Genomic DNA, 14,832 nt, shown 5'->3' on the forward strand with positions numbered 1-14,832 from the left:
TCCAGAGAAACCCCTGGACGGCTTTGGGCGTTAATGGAAACACATGGCTGAAGGCTGTAGTGTTGTCAGCTTCCCCGTGCTCTGACATTCCTTTCTGATAATCCGGCCTGCCATAAAATTAGAATAGCAAATACCTCCTGACAAAGATGCATGTTTCCCTCTATTGTGCCATCATAAAAAAAACTCCGCTGGTGACTCGAGGAGCCGCAAACTTCAATTTAAATTTACAGTGCGGCGGAAGGAAAGTGATATGCACTCAAAAATTTTAATAACCTATTAAGTTACGACTTCAATTTCATTTTATGAATATTTTCCTTGGGGAGCAGTGCTATCACAGAGAAAGATAGAAATTTAAAAAAGATAAATAGTGCCATTAATCTCCAACATTTCTCTTCCATTATCCTTGAAAATTAGGAGTTATTTTTGTTCAGATCTTCATGTAATTAGCTCCCTACACTTGATTCACTAGCCAGAAAATGACCATGTTCAGAAAATTAAAAATTTGTCATTAAGTGGAATTTAACATAATATCATTTATCTTTATCTATTCCCCAGCTGACAGCAGGAGCCTTGGAAGTGATACAGGCTTCTGTGTCAGAGAGTAGAGGCAAGTCCTCGACATGAGAGGGAGAGCGCGGGAGTATGGGGGGAGGCTATAAGGATGTGGGAGGGGAGAGGGGGAGCGTGGGAGACAAAAAGGAAGTAAGGGCAGGAGTTGGAGGAAGAGGGGGAGAAAAGGAGGAGTGGGGCATGGGAGGAGAGGGAGGAGGCAGGAGTGCTGGAGGAGCGGGCAGGTAGCGAGGCAGGGTGAGGGTGAGGAGAGTGGAGGCTGTCGAGGAAGGGCGGAATGAAGAGCTAGGAAAGGGCCACCATCATGCCAGCTGGGTGTCATGGTGGCAGCAGAGCTGGTGCCCTGATGGCAGACCAAGCTCATGGTCCCTGAGCACAGGCTTTGGCTTGGCTAGATGAAAGCCAAAGCACTCCTTTCCTGCTGGCAGCTTTCCCTAATTCTTCACCTGCACCAGTCCACCAGCCCTATGTGGCACACAGGACAGAACCCTGCAGAAATCCTCATCAAGGTCAGTGGAAGGCTTTTGCTGCATACTAAAGACCCAAAGCCTCCACTGGTCACAAGATTCAAATGAATACTGGACATCAAAAGATTTCCTCCTCTTAAGAGTTTCTGTGATCCACTGAATGAGTACCTTCCATCGAGTCATAATCACCTTGTACAAAATGAAAACTGATGCACGTAACAGGACTTTGGTATACCCAAGGCAACGAGACTGGAGAAGAGCTGGGACCAGAACTCAGGCCAGAGAGGCAAATCTCCAGAGACCTCCTGAAGCCTCCTATCCTAACCCCACTTTGCACTCCCTTCCCTTATCAAACCCCATACATACACCTGAGGTGCAGCAAGTCCAGCACTCCAGCATGGGCTGAGCCACAACAAGACTCTTCAGCATCTCAGCCCTTCCCATGAACCAAAACCATTAGCTCCTAACCATCTCATTTAATCTCTGTCTCTCCTCCTCTCTGTGGCTAGATCTGATAAAATATCTCTCTGGAGAAAATGAAAGAGAATAGGTGGAAGGAAGAAGAACACCATAAAGCAAACACTATGGGCAGGAGCTATTTTAAATAACTGGCTAGCTAAAAAAGCCAAGGACATTAGCTACTCAGCAGTTCCATCATAAGAGCTTGTGCTATTTTAAGCAAATCTCTGCATCTCCATTCTGACTTAAAGTTTGGGGATTTTTCCACTCCTCCCAGAGAAGTTTGGGGGAGTTTTATTTAACTGAATATATCTTGATTTTCAAACTTTGTGCATACATTTCATTCTTATTTTGCTTTACAGGTACAATAAAGTGGGAGGAGGAGAGAGTCATAAAGATTTGCACTTCATCGAAACAAGGAATTCCTCTGCAGCTCATTGACCTTGCATTCCACTACATATTCTGTGTAATATGTACCACAGATTTTAACACAAATGTCTACTGACCAGTGCATATTATATTACAGATCTGTGCAACAAGAGAGTATATATAATATAACAGAGAAACACTGTAGTGTAGACACTTAGCACCGTGCTCCATGGCTGTGATTTTTAATGCAACCAAGGGAAGCACATACAAAAGTTCTCACACAACACTCTCTCCACAGGTTCCTGCAAGCTACAGTTGGTGGCCACAAAGTACCAGCCCATAGACATTGATCTCTTTCCATTTACATATGGATCAGGTGGGTTATGTCACTGTACTCATCCTGCAGCTGGACACAAGGAGATGCTGAAGCAATCTCAATAGTACAGCAAACCAACAGCAGAGCTGGGACCATCCCCTCTGCACTGTTTGGGTAGGCCTTCAGAGTTTCCCACCAGCACGTCTGGAATGCAGTGTTGCTTTATGGCTTGGACTTCACCTCCCCGGCACACATGTAGCCTGAACCAACAGCAGGCAAGCTCAGCTTTGCTGACTGTTTTTCACTACATACTGGGCATGACCTTCACTCTTTTTCTTCCAGACAGCTGGCTGGGACATTCACAAACCTGAAGAGTCCAGGAGGGAGAGGAGAAAAGCCAAGTACTTAGATATACAGGGGAAATGTTGATCCTCGCTCCTTGTGGAAAACCTCTTCATAGATGCATTGCACTGACCTACAGGCTCATGTCCTGCATCCCCCTGTGTTCACACCAGGGCCTGTTGCTGACCACTGACCAGGAATAGGGATGCGAATTCATCTCCCCGTCCAATCACCCAAACCTTTTTGTTGTGCATTCTGGAGCATGTCCTTTTCATCTTGGCTTTTAAGCAACTCTTTCTCCCAGGTCTTCTCCCTCACGTCCTCCCACTTAGCCTCATGCTCCTCCTCTCTCATCCCATCGTACTCTTCCTTTTGCCCTTCCCCTTCATTTTGTTATAGTTCTCCTCCTGCCCTCTCTGTTCTCCACTTCTAGAGCTTTTTGATTCATGATAGTCTTGGAGTAGAGGCTAAGGCCCTTTTTCTCTTACCTAGTCATTCAATGATTTACCAAAATACCTTCACTTAGTTCACTCAGTTCCTTGACCTGGAATCCACTCCCACTAAAATCAACTTACTCCCCTTACTGCTCCCCTCAAAATCAGCTCTGCCCCTCTTTTCCCCACTGCCCTCCTCTCCCCAGCTCCTTTTTACACCCACTCAGCTAAGCCAAGCTCTTCTCTCCCTCCCTCCTATGCAGCTCTGGCCCATCCCTTCCTGCCTCTCCCAGCCCTTTCTCATGCTCCCCCTCCTCACCAGAGCCTCGGCGCTGCAGCCTTAAAGCAGGATAAATGGATATGGATATCGTACAATAAAACCTTCAGAATGGAGAGTTTTGTGCAAGTGAACAGCAGCCAAGCCTGAGAGACTGAAAATTGGATAAAGGGATTAAAACAGTAGCACATTAACAGGAGATTTAGAGTGTAATAAACTCATTTCATAATAATATGTGCGTTGGGGCTGGTAATAAATCATCGCGGGATCCCTGCCTTCCGCGGTGCTGGAACGAGGCAGTGACCCGAAAGCAGGGTAGGATTTCAGCAAGATGTGGATTAATTTCACAGGGTTCTTGGCCAGGAATAGAGCGGCTGTGCCATTGCTGTACAGCTGCTGCTGCTGCTACTGCTGGCTTTTCACAGAAAAACACAAAAGGCAAACAAATGAAACCAAACAAGAGGACCTGCCAACACTGTCTGGCACATGTGTTGGTGGAGAGGGGTGGTCAAAGCGGCCTTTGCTACCACAACCCCAGAGGCAAAGCATCAACGCTTCCCAGCCTTCTCCCCAGACAATATCCTGCCCACTTTCCATGCAGACTTGTAAAAAAGATAAAACAACAACAGGAAAGAGGCCAGCTAGGCAAAAACACTAGGCTAAGCCCCCACATTTAAAGGCCCAAATAACAGTGCCTACGATGCTAAAGGTAAGTCAAAAGAATAGTAGATGTATCCACCGGCTGGGTACCAAAATGCAGTCCAAGGACTGGGAAAGACTATGATCCCCTACTTGTGTCCACTGTGCAAAGCTCGTGAGAAGTTACAAAACAGATGAAGCCTCAGCCCCAGAAAGGGAGGAGAGCAGCATGCTGGAATGTTCCCAGAGAAAGAGTACAGATGGATCAAAGCCATAACACAATTAGGTGAGGCAAGGACTTTGCAGCAAGAGGTAATAAAGGAATAAAGAATAGAAAAATGCAGTACAAGTGTCCTGAAATAAAAAACAAAGGACTTGAGGAGTCCTTGGGGAAATAGGATATGATGATCATAACTTAAGGAAGTCTGAGGACCAAAAAAGCTTCACAAAAGAGAAGGCACTGAAAAGCAGTATTGAGTACAGCATTGGTCCAGACGACAGCAGAGCTGGGCTCTACTTCAGCCATGGAGCATGCTTGACTGGGGAGCTCTCCCTGAAGGACCTGCTTTGCTTTCCATAACCCAGGAGAGTGCGGACCAGTGCCCATGAGAGAAACATCTGGGAACACACAGATGAACATGAAAACAAAAACGTGCATTGCGGAACAGACAGGACAGGCCAGTGTCAGTGGAAATTCTCCAAACATAAACCAAATGCAAGCTGGCATAAAGAAAGGAAGGGTAAATTTACATGAGAAAACTGGGACATCGAAGACTGAGGAGGAAGTGAATGGCCAGCAGGCCAAAACTGAAGTATCAAAATGAGACTTAAACACAGGAGACCTGTAGATTTGTGCAGATTTTCTTGGCTCATAACTCACAGGGTAAGCATAACAATGCTAATTTAGTTAAGGCCAGCATCCCAGTTCTGTGGCAAAGCTCCTGAAAACATTATGTTGTGCTACCCAAATACAATGGTAGCAAAAAGCCATCAGCTCGTGAATCAGCCACCTGCCCGTATGAGTAGACTAAGCATGTTCAGCCCAAACTGCATGCAACTGCCTCTCAAAAGGCAGGCCACGACTTGCAAGAAGCTTGCATATGAGGCAAAAAGCTTTGTTCATAAGCAAGTTCTCTTTAGATGAATGGTGGCTCCTCACTGCCCAGTCCCCGTGCACAAATGTCTCATGGAAACCCTGCTTCTTTAACAAAAGGAGTTCTGCAGCACCATACTGGCGTGTGCAGAAAACACAGCAAACACCTACAACATTTTTACGGGGCCAGACCGGAGGTAGGATAAAGCTGCAAATCTGGAATTCTAAAAAGGTACTTGAAAAGACATTGCATCAGTGGTTTTTTTTGGCTTCTCATCTACATTCTTTTTGACTGTAAGATCCAGTGTATTTAGTGGGAGCTTCGCAAACAACACTCACATAAGTCCAGTTGAGAATCAACACCAATGCAGTGGGAAAAAAACACTTCCTTCTTCAATGCTTACCTGCACACAGGGGCAAGAGCTGCTGATCTGTTCCACACATGCTCACATCTGAAATGTTTGAAGAATACAATCTCAAGAGGCTCCAGAGAAAGCTGCATTAGAAGGATGTATTAAGGGAAAAAGCAAAACAAAGACAAATACAAGACTGCAGTAAGCATATAGGGAAATGAGGCTCAATCACAGAGGACTGAGTGCCCCAGAACTGCTTGAGAGGTTCATGGAGCCAAAAGACAAAGAATGGATCCCAGCACTTCTTTGAAAGTCATGCTCACCAATCCCCAAGATAAAATCAGAAGAAATGAATGGACAAAACATGGGGTCCCAGCAGACTATTTCAATTTCCAAACTTCTTCCGAGGAAACGACTTCATTTGCGAGACAGTATAAGGCTTGAATAACAGGAAAGTATTTCACATCTGTTGCAGCACAGCACAGTAGCCAGTACTATGTCTGAGGGCCAGTCCTCACCCCATTCCAAGCAAGGCCACCAGCCTGGCTTGGGAACTAAGGCCCTGCACAAGGCAGTGGGTCCAACCTCTGCGTGGCGCAGCTCCAGACAGTGACAGGCTGTCACATACGTAGTTCTAACACAGGTGATCTGGGCCTTCACACTGGTTAAAGTGCCCAGTTACAATCAAGCTCAAGAAATTCCCATTTCTTCTATAATATTCTTCTATTCTCCCAACAGACAGTTTGATTTCCAAGAAACCATGCTGTGTTTCAAGGAAAACCTTGCACAAGAAGTACTCCAGCCAGTCCAGCCCTGCTAGTTACCAGCTCCACACCATTCCTGGAGGGCTAACGGGACATATTTTCTTGTGACCACTGCATTGAGTTTAGAGGTTCAGCCAGCACTACTGGTGGCCTTATGTCCTACTGCTGAGGCCTCTTATTGCTTTTATTTACCCACACTGAGCAGCTTTACTACAAGGCAGGAGTTATCCCCTTGTATTTTAGCATTAGAAGTGACTGCAAGAGGAGAGTACCTACCATAGAATTTTTTTTAATCACCCAAAGTAAAACGTGCAATAAGCAGTGGGTTGGGACAGTGAGTTTTTTCCTACCTAAACAGAAAAAGATCTGGTTTAAAGCTATGTTTTTCAAGAACACATTTCAGAGATCGGTCCCAGACTGTAAAGGCCATTTTTTGGCTATGAAACACAGAAATAGGTGGAAAGATTCATGTTCTCAGAATGCATCGGTTAAAACAAATCGAGTTTTAGCAAATCCTTTCAGATACAAAAACATGTTTAAAAAAAAATAAAAAGCGGAGCAATATCAGTAATTTGTCAGAAAACAGAGCTTTTCACTTAAAATGCATTTGCTATAAACACTAGAAAACGCATCCAAAAAGCCAAGCAGGTCAGCTTGGTGGTCAGACCATAGGAGTGGGAGAAAGGGGAAGCAGGGAGGATGAGCTCCTTGTGTCTTTTCCCGCAGGAGCACGGGATGCGGAATGACTGGAGTCCCACAGCTCTGCACAGGGTGGTCACACATGGAACGCCAACCCGGATCCCAGAGAGAGGGGACAGTCTGTGAGATGAGCTCAGGCTAGCCATGGCCCTGGCAGGGCACGCAGACAGTGCAGCCTTCATGCTGACTTCACCAGGCAGGAGGGAGGGAGGGAGTCACACAGGTGAGCAGCAGCAGCACCGCTCTTCATCTAAGCTGGCTTTCACTCATTACCGTAGCTCTTGCCACATCACTGAAGTGTAAATTCACTCAGTAAATCACACCAGCTTCACCGTTGCAAGATAGTACTCAAGAAGCACTAATAAAGCAGGAGAAATTGGATTTGCATTGAAGTCAACCTGCCACTTCAGCTGTCAGTCACTGCCAGTCAGGGGCCCGCAAGCCCATCCGGCAGGCTTCCCTGCAGCACTGTGGCCCTGGGAAGGTGAGGAGCAGGGCTCAACACAGGGTCTTCACGTTTCCCTTCCCCCCCACACACACACCACAAGACCCAGACCTGGTAGTAATGCCTGGAGGACAGGGAACCACAGAGCACAGTGCCAGAAAGCCAAGGGTCAGTAAAGCGCCCTGAATTCCTCCTGCTGGATTCAAGGGAAGCATTTCCTCCCATCCTCTTACTAGGTGATATTTAAGAGTAAGGAGAAAATTCCAGAAAAGCTACAAGCAATTTGACAAACTGCTTTAGCTGGAAAGTACTGGTACAATGGATCTGGAAATGCTGAGTTCAACATCCCCCCCAGACTTTACTTTTTTTCTACGAGCAGAAACTGTTTTCTTTTTGTAAAAATGAGTCACCATTAAAAAATAAAAAAGTAAAAAAATAAAGCTAAGCATGGCTAAAACGGTGTCTTCTTTGGTTAGCCTTTTTTGGGAAGGCTTGGACACGTCGTTCTTGCCGCTCATTCCACCAAAACCATGGAAACGTTTTTTATACCTTTGCTGTCACTTGATTTTCTTGCCAAGTGATTTTCTCCTTGTACCTGCCTCCTGCACCCCAGCTCCTCAGGCAGCACAACCAGCCTGCCGTCAACACAGCTACTCAGCACTGTCCCACTAGCAGCCAAAAGGAGCCCCCAGGAGATCCTACTGCTGTAAGATGGGGCCTTGCCAGAGCAGGTGACACCACAGGACAGGCAAGCCTGTGGTGAAAAACCATATGGCAAAGGCTAGCCCCCAAGATGTCTTTCATGCAGAGAAACTTGATTAGTTTGTTACAGTGATTAACTTCTCAACCATATCTGAGGCTTCTACCTCCTATCCTTTTATTAGCCTATTGCACCCACTTTGCCATTTCACGGCAGCCAGCAGGAAAGCTGCCACGAGAAGCCCTGCATCACTAATCACTCAGCAAAGAAGACAAAACAGTAAATAGAATCATAGAATCACCAAGGTTGAAAAAGACCCACAAGATCATCCAGTCCAATTATCCACCTACCACCTTCTCACTAAACCATGTCCCTCAACACAACATCTAAACGTTCCTTGAACACCTCCAGGGTCAGTGACTCTCCCCCTCCCTGGGCAGCCCATTCCAATGCCTGACCACTCTCTCAGAAAAGCAGCATTTCCTAATGTTCAGCTGGAATCTCCCTGGCATAAGAAAGTACGAAGTATCCGGTACACATTCAGCAGCAGGCGATGCTGGGAACAGAAATTACTAGCAATCTTGTTCATTACAGCTGATTGCACATCTGGGATGACAATTTTGATTTATGCTATTTTTTAATTTTTTTTTTTCAAAAAGCTGTACATCCTGTAGAGCAGCTCCAATCAACACAAAATACCCAAAACAAAAGCTTTGCTCCACTTGTAAGAAGAGGAGCAACTCTACAAAAGAAAGATTAAAAAAAAAAAAAGCAGAAAAGAGGAGATTGTAAGTGTGTTTTGGTATGCCTTTTTTTTTTTCCATTTAATTAAATAAAACATGAAAAAGGGCAAAAACAAACATCTAGCAAAGCATAAAGGAGCATGAGCAATGTTTTACATTAAAGGTTAGGACCGTTTCAAAACATTCTCCTTCTTTACTAAGATGAACAATGACTAGTGAAGTGAAATTATAGCTATCTGATTCATTTCCCCACAGTTGGGACATAGATACAGTGACCTCCTGCAGCAGTTTCCTGCAGCACTGCTGGAAAGGGCCACCTTTCAGGCACATTACAGCTGTGTGGCAGGTGAGCTAAAACATGCCATTGATTTTTTTTTTATTTTTTTGTCACAAAATGTCATTGCAGTGCAGTTGCATGATACTGTGCTGGCCAGAAATCACCTTCAAGACAGTTTAGTTGTATGACATGGTACATCGTCAACAGTAAATCTAGGCTGGAGGGCAATAATCCATTCAGATGCTGATCATTGAAGACATCAGAATCAATTAAATGCCTGCTGTTAATCATGCTACCTGGCCTACAGACAAACCACCTTGTTTTGTAACCTTCTAACCATTTGTTAGCTGGGCAGTCTCATAGTAGTTTGATTTTTGGATAGTAGACCAGCAAAGACCACAGTTTTGATAGAAATGGCATTGCTGTATTAAAACGCTGATTCCATTCTCAATGGAGACTGAACCCTTGAGAATTCTAGTAAGGGGAGCTCATGTGGTCCCTTAAGTTCAAATCTTAATTTTTTTGCAGTCAACCGTTGCTACATATGTTGGAAAGACCAGCCGCATTTACTGGAGTAGCATTACTAAGTTCCTGCAGGGACAGTTCCTTGCTATTTAAATCCCAGCTAGAAGGTAGGTTGTCTTCAGTTCTCATGCAAAGGAGTTACTTGACTCTACTTAAGGTGGAAATTCTGTAGAAAAAGCTCAAGCTGAAAGGAGATATTAATGTAAGGTTGTTACAGTTGGTTCCACAGCTGAAAAGATCATTGTGGTGAAAATGGGAAAAGAACCAAACAGGGAAGGAATGCTCACCTGTACCAAAGATCAAGGTTTGCAGGAAAGATTCCACAGAGGAGGGGTCTGCAACCATAGACCCTTCCCCACTGCCAGTCAGCCCTTAAATGGGGTCTAAGAGAGGTGCAGCCAGGTTCCACCCCTTCCAGTCACACAGCTGAATTACCTTCACCTGTGCTCCCTGGGCTGACTGGGTCCTGGGTCCTCTCTCCAGGGGCTCAACCAGTGGTTCAGGTTGTGACCCAACAGTTACCATACAAAGGTCATTCCAGAAAAAAAAACCAATCACACGGATGGTTTAACGAGGAGCACAGATAACCAGGGATATGAGACTTCTCTCCACACAGATGAGGACGCAGCTGGAATACTGTACCTACCAAGGTATAGACCCCAACAGCCAAGCGAGTGGCAGGCAAGAGCTATCTGTGAAGACAAATAAGGCTGGTCCAAGATCTAGAAAGCATGACCTAGAAAGCTGGAAAGAACTGGAGGTGTTCTGTTTAGAAGTGAAAAGGCTAAGGAGAAACATCTTCCTACTCAGTAAAAGCTGAGCAGAAAGAAAGGTGACACGTCCCTCTCCATGTCAACAGTGGAGAAAAAAGAAAAGGGAATTGAACTTCAGCAAGAAAGATGGAGATCATACAAAGAGACAAAGTTTCCTGTGCTGCGAACTAGTGCTAGAGTCTCGTGATGCACAGGAGCAGTTGTAATGTCTTCATTGCTGAAGGCTTTTAAGAACAGCAAATTAGTTAGAAAGAAAAATAGTTAGAAAGCTAGAAAATAACCTATTCAAGGTGGAATGAGTCTTTTCCCAAGACTGAGAGATGGGCTGGATTATCAGGGTGCTATTTCCAGACTTCATTTTTTTGATAACCATACTCAGATTAAAGAAAATAAATAACAGTGAAGCTGATTAATATGTTCATATATTAGACCAGTGGCAAGGGTTAAGATGACAAAGAGCTGAAAAATGTACATCAAGGATATTTGCTTCAATGCAAGATGCAAAAAGACAAACAAAAAAAAAAAATCTGAAAAACAAAGGGGTAGAAGGGTAATTTACTGTGATTTCCATTCTTTAGTGTCCTAGAGTATTTCCAAAATGGCTGTAATATGTGTGTCTATATTTGCATAAGGAGAAATATTTCTCTTTACTACATTTTTTTTCTTGAGCTTTCTTATTATTTTTTATGTTAAGCATTAAAATTATACTTCTCTATGAAAGAGTACTTTCCATTAAGGAATACAGGCATTTAAAAAAAAAAGTAGTAAGAGAAAATACAATGCTTAGACTTGTTCCGAACTTTTTCCCCAAGAAAGCAGCCAAGCATGAATGTTGTTCAGATCATTCTGTCTCTACCTTTTCATTGGAAAGAAGAAAAATATTTTAAACAAATAAACTCCTCTGTTTTGGCATTTGTGAATCCTCCTGTTTCTAGAACTGATCCAAGAACATCAACGTTGCTGTCTTCTACAAAGCAGCATTAAGAATTTTGGGATCCCCAGCAACATGGAGAGGCAGTGGGTTGGCTGTCTTGGAGACTTTGTGGCCAAGGAGCTGTGGCCCTGCTGAAAGTATTGCCTGGGGCTCCCCTCTGGCACTGCATGACTCTATGCTGTTTTCTTGTGACAGCAGAAGTCTAAATGCAGGGGCAGAGCCATGTGCTGTGGAAGAGGCCTAAGCACCTCAGTGCCCCAGCTCGTCCTGGTGAAACCATTCATTATACCTTTTATCTTCCTACATTTTAAGAAATGGGTTCCTTCTCACAGATGAATTTGCAAAATCTGTTTCTGCTGTTCTCACAGGGTCAAGACCCTTGCTGGAAGAATTTAATGCAATCCATTGGCATTACACTGATGCTGCCCTTGGCCCTGCATGTTGCTGTTATCTTCCCCTAATTTATTGTGTGCAGATGGTACAACCCACACAAATCTACAAATCCCAGGGCTGTATAACTGTGTCTGAACACATGCAGGTTCTTCCCACTGAAGCCCAAGTGATGGCTGCAGTGAGATGCCAGTGGGAGAAGGAGGCATTATATAAACAGTTGTATCTGTTGCCCCTTTTCAAAGAATGAAATGCACATGTTCATCCAAAAATAACCTGTGTGCTTCTGTAGAAAAGGGACTTACGCAGGTTTAGCCATGCTGGACAAATTGCCCTCTCTGGGTTACATCCTTACCTCATGGAAGTTGGTACCTTTGCATTATCCTCACACAGCCCTGTTGGTCCGCTGCCCCCCATCCCAAGCTAAGGATCTGCAGCTTCTTATCAGTGGCAAAATGCCATGTTTGTAATGCTACTTTGTTGATTTCACCACCAAATAGGAGTCCATTCATCACACAGTCTGTGCTGCTATTCTCTCAAACCTGCAATAAAGCAGTTCCTCTTGTTTCTCTCAAAGGTCCTGTACATACAGATCTTGCTGTGAAGTAAGAACACACTTTGTCTGAACTTCATGGTTTTTATCACCTGAGTACTAGTCATTTTCAATATGTTTCTGTTGCATTAATGGAAAAATATGGGAGCCCTCCAGTGGTAAAAATAATACCTTTAATTTCCCATGGATGATAACCAGAGACTGTAACCTAGCAGATAAAGTGCCTACTTCAGCTTTCACAGGTGCAGCTGGGAGCTCAGAACTATATTTTCAATACATTTTCTGTTCACTTTTATTCTACTTGTGCTGTTTAACTTAATTAATATCCATTGATTTAGCAGGACCACAATAACAACAAGCGCAGCCACCATCACTACTACCAATGGGTCAAACTCAGACCTGCAGTACAGTGTGCAAACATTGTAGGAGGAAGAGCATCTGGAATAATGAAAAATTAGGGCTTGTTTTAAAGTAGGAGAATCAGTCACGGAGTAAATGCACTTATTTTCACCACGAGTAGAGCATATCTGATTACAGTAAGCTGAAACAGTAAAAACCTCAAAGAAGAAGATTTCCCCACAGGCACAGTTTTAAAAGACTGAACTTTTACCATTTAAGAGGACAGGAAGATAACAAAATAGACTCATTCCAATTTGCTCCTTAGTGCTACCTGCTGTCTCTCTCTTTTCATTTCAGAAGTGTGTAAAACCACACTTTCACCAAAAAAAGAAAAACAACCACACCAAAACAACCTGGTTTGCTGGGAAGGAAAAAGGGACAAGGGGTAGGCAGCAAGGATCAGCAGCTTTGCCTTGGCAAAATGAAAAAATACAGTGAAACAGAGCACTGTCACAGAGTTGTATAACAAAAACATACAGTTTTACTCTAAATTTATACTTGTGCTTTGGTGTTGCATTTTCTCTCCATAGTTCTTTAAAGTTGCATTTGAACAAAGTCAGTCCCAAAACATCCAATGTAGCAGAAAAAAATGAAATCTTATTTTGCACCTCAGTGTTAGAACTAAACATTCTAAGTTTTTCTGCAACTTCCCTTTTGGTCAGAAATACAGTTTTCACACACAGAAAAATTCGCCTGGGCTGATGACAGTCACAGTGATGAGGGGAAAAAGGAAGGCATCATACAGCTTTGTACGCCAGGGTTACAAAACCAGCTGTGGGGATTACTCCTTTTATTTTGTTACACTTGTGAGACTGCATGAAACGCTCCTATATCTCAAAACCCTTCTCACTTTCATGACTGCACACAGACCCATGCGATGCTAATGCACGGCATACCCTCATTTGGGAAACAAACCAGCTTCTTTCATTACCCAAAACAAAGCAGAACAGGGACATCAGTAGTGGAGAGACAAAATCTGGAGCTGACACCCTCCTCTGTCCTGATGTCTCCTCTGAAGGCACAAGCACGGAAAGAAGCCAGAAGGCTCCAGGACTATTCATGTTCCTCCCTGTGCCACAGCACACAATTCTTTGAATAATCCCTCACTCCAACCACTCCAACAAGTCATTCTCGCCTCCAAGCTCCAGGTAACACACCGTAAGCTATACAGCTATGGCTTATGGCCTTTTAGCAGTGTCTTGATTTGTTGCATTGTAGGGAAATAAAAGGTAGTTGGGGAGAAAACCAGGAGTAACATACACTCTGGAAAATTCAGTATGCAAATCAAACTGACAACACTAAGACATTAGCCTAAAGCACACAGGAGTTAAAGCGTTTCCTTACCCAGCAGAGCAACTCAGCTCAGAGAGTGTGCTTCCCTCAGGCTTGCATGGAGTGCGATTCAGGGAGAAGGACCTGCCTCCTCAAACATGCAATGCTCTCTCATCAGCAAGGCAGAAGGCAAGACCCACAGTGCAGATCTGAGAGCAGAAAACATCAGTGGCCCTATGTGGCAGCTGTTCTTTCTGCTAGTAAATAGGCTCAGCTCACCCTGACTATCTCCAGAGCCAGTTGCCTGATGCAAGCACTGTAATGTTTTGCATCAAGGTCTTGCTTCTGTACTGCTCACAGTGCTGGAAAAGGAGTTTCTGAGTTTCCCAGATCTCCACCCTCCTATCCCCAGTCTCTTCTGCCTGTGTATTGAACACTGGAGAAAATAGAGTAGAAGATGCCAAGAGTTTGGGGGTGCCCACCACCCTTTTTAAATTTACTTTTGAATACTTCCTTTGTCCAGTTTTTGCCCCCTTCTCAGGATGCTCTGGCTAATGGTGTTACAGAGAGGGACAAGAGATCTCATGCTGTCTCACAGATACCTTGAATAGGAAGCTCAGGCTTTCTGCTAACACTTGTTGTTTGAGATCAAAATTGCCTTCATTAGACTTCAAAATTAACATATTTTTGAGATGAACAGTGACAACTCACAGCTGTGCTGTACCTTAGTATCCTTAATTCTACTTTTATGCTAATTTGGATTTATAAGACTGAAAGAAGGCGATTTAACCATCAAAAGGGGAAGGCTCACCAAGCTCAGAAGACATAGTTGGCTTAGAGCTCACAGCCAGCACTGCACCATCATCTCCCATAGTCAAGAGTGTAGCCCAGGAAAGGAAGAAAAGCAAATCAAATAGGAAATTTGCCCTGCACGCTGCTGCACTGTGAATGGTCCAGCTTCAAACGTAAACTGGAAAGCAAACTCTCGGTTTGACTCCTCATGAACAGAACACAGCTGTGCACTGTGACATCTTGAGTC

Source organism: Centrocercus urophasianus, unplaced genomic scaffold (genome assembly GCF_019232065.1).
Source record: "Centrocercus urophasianus isolate 14NV4802_14NV808 unplaced genomic scaffold, USGS_Curo_1.0 seq_17, whole genome shotgun sequence".
Taxonomy (NCBI): domain Eukaryota; kingdom Metazoa; phylum Chordata; class Aves; order Galliformes; family Phasianidae; genus Centrocercus; species Centrocercus urophasianus.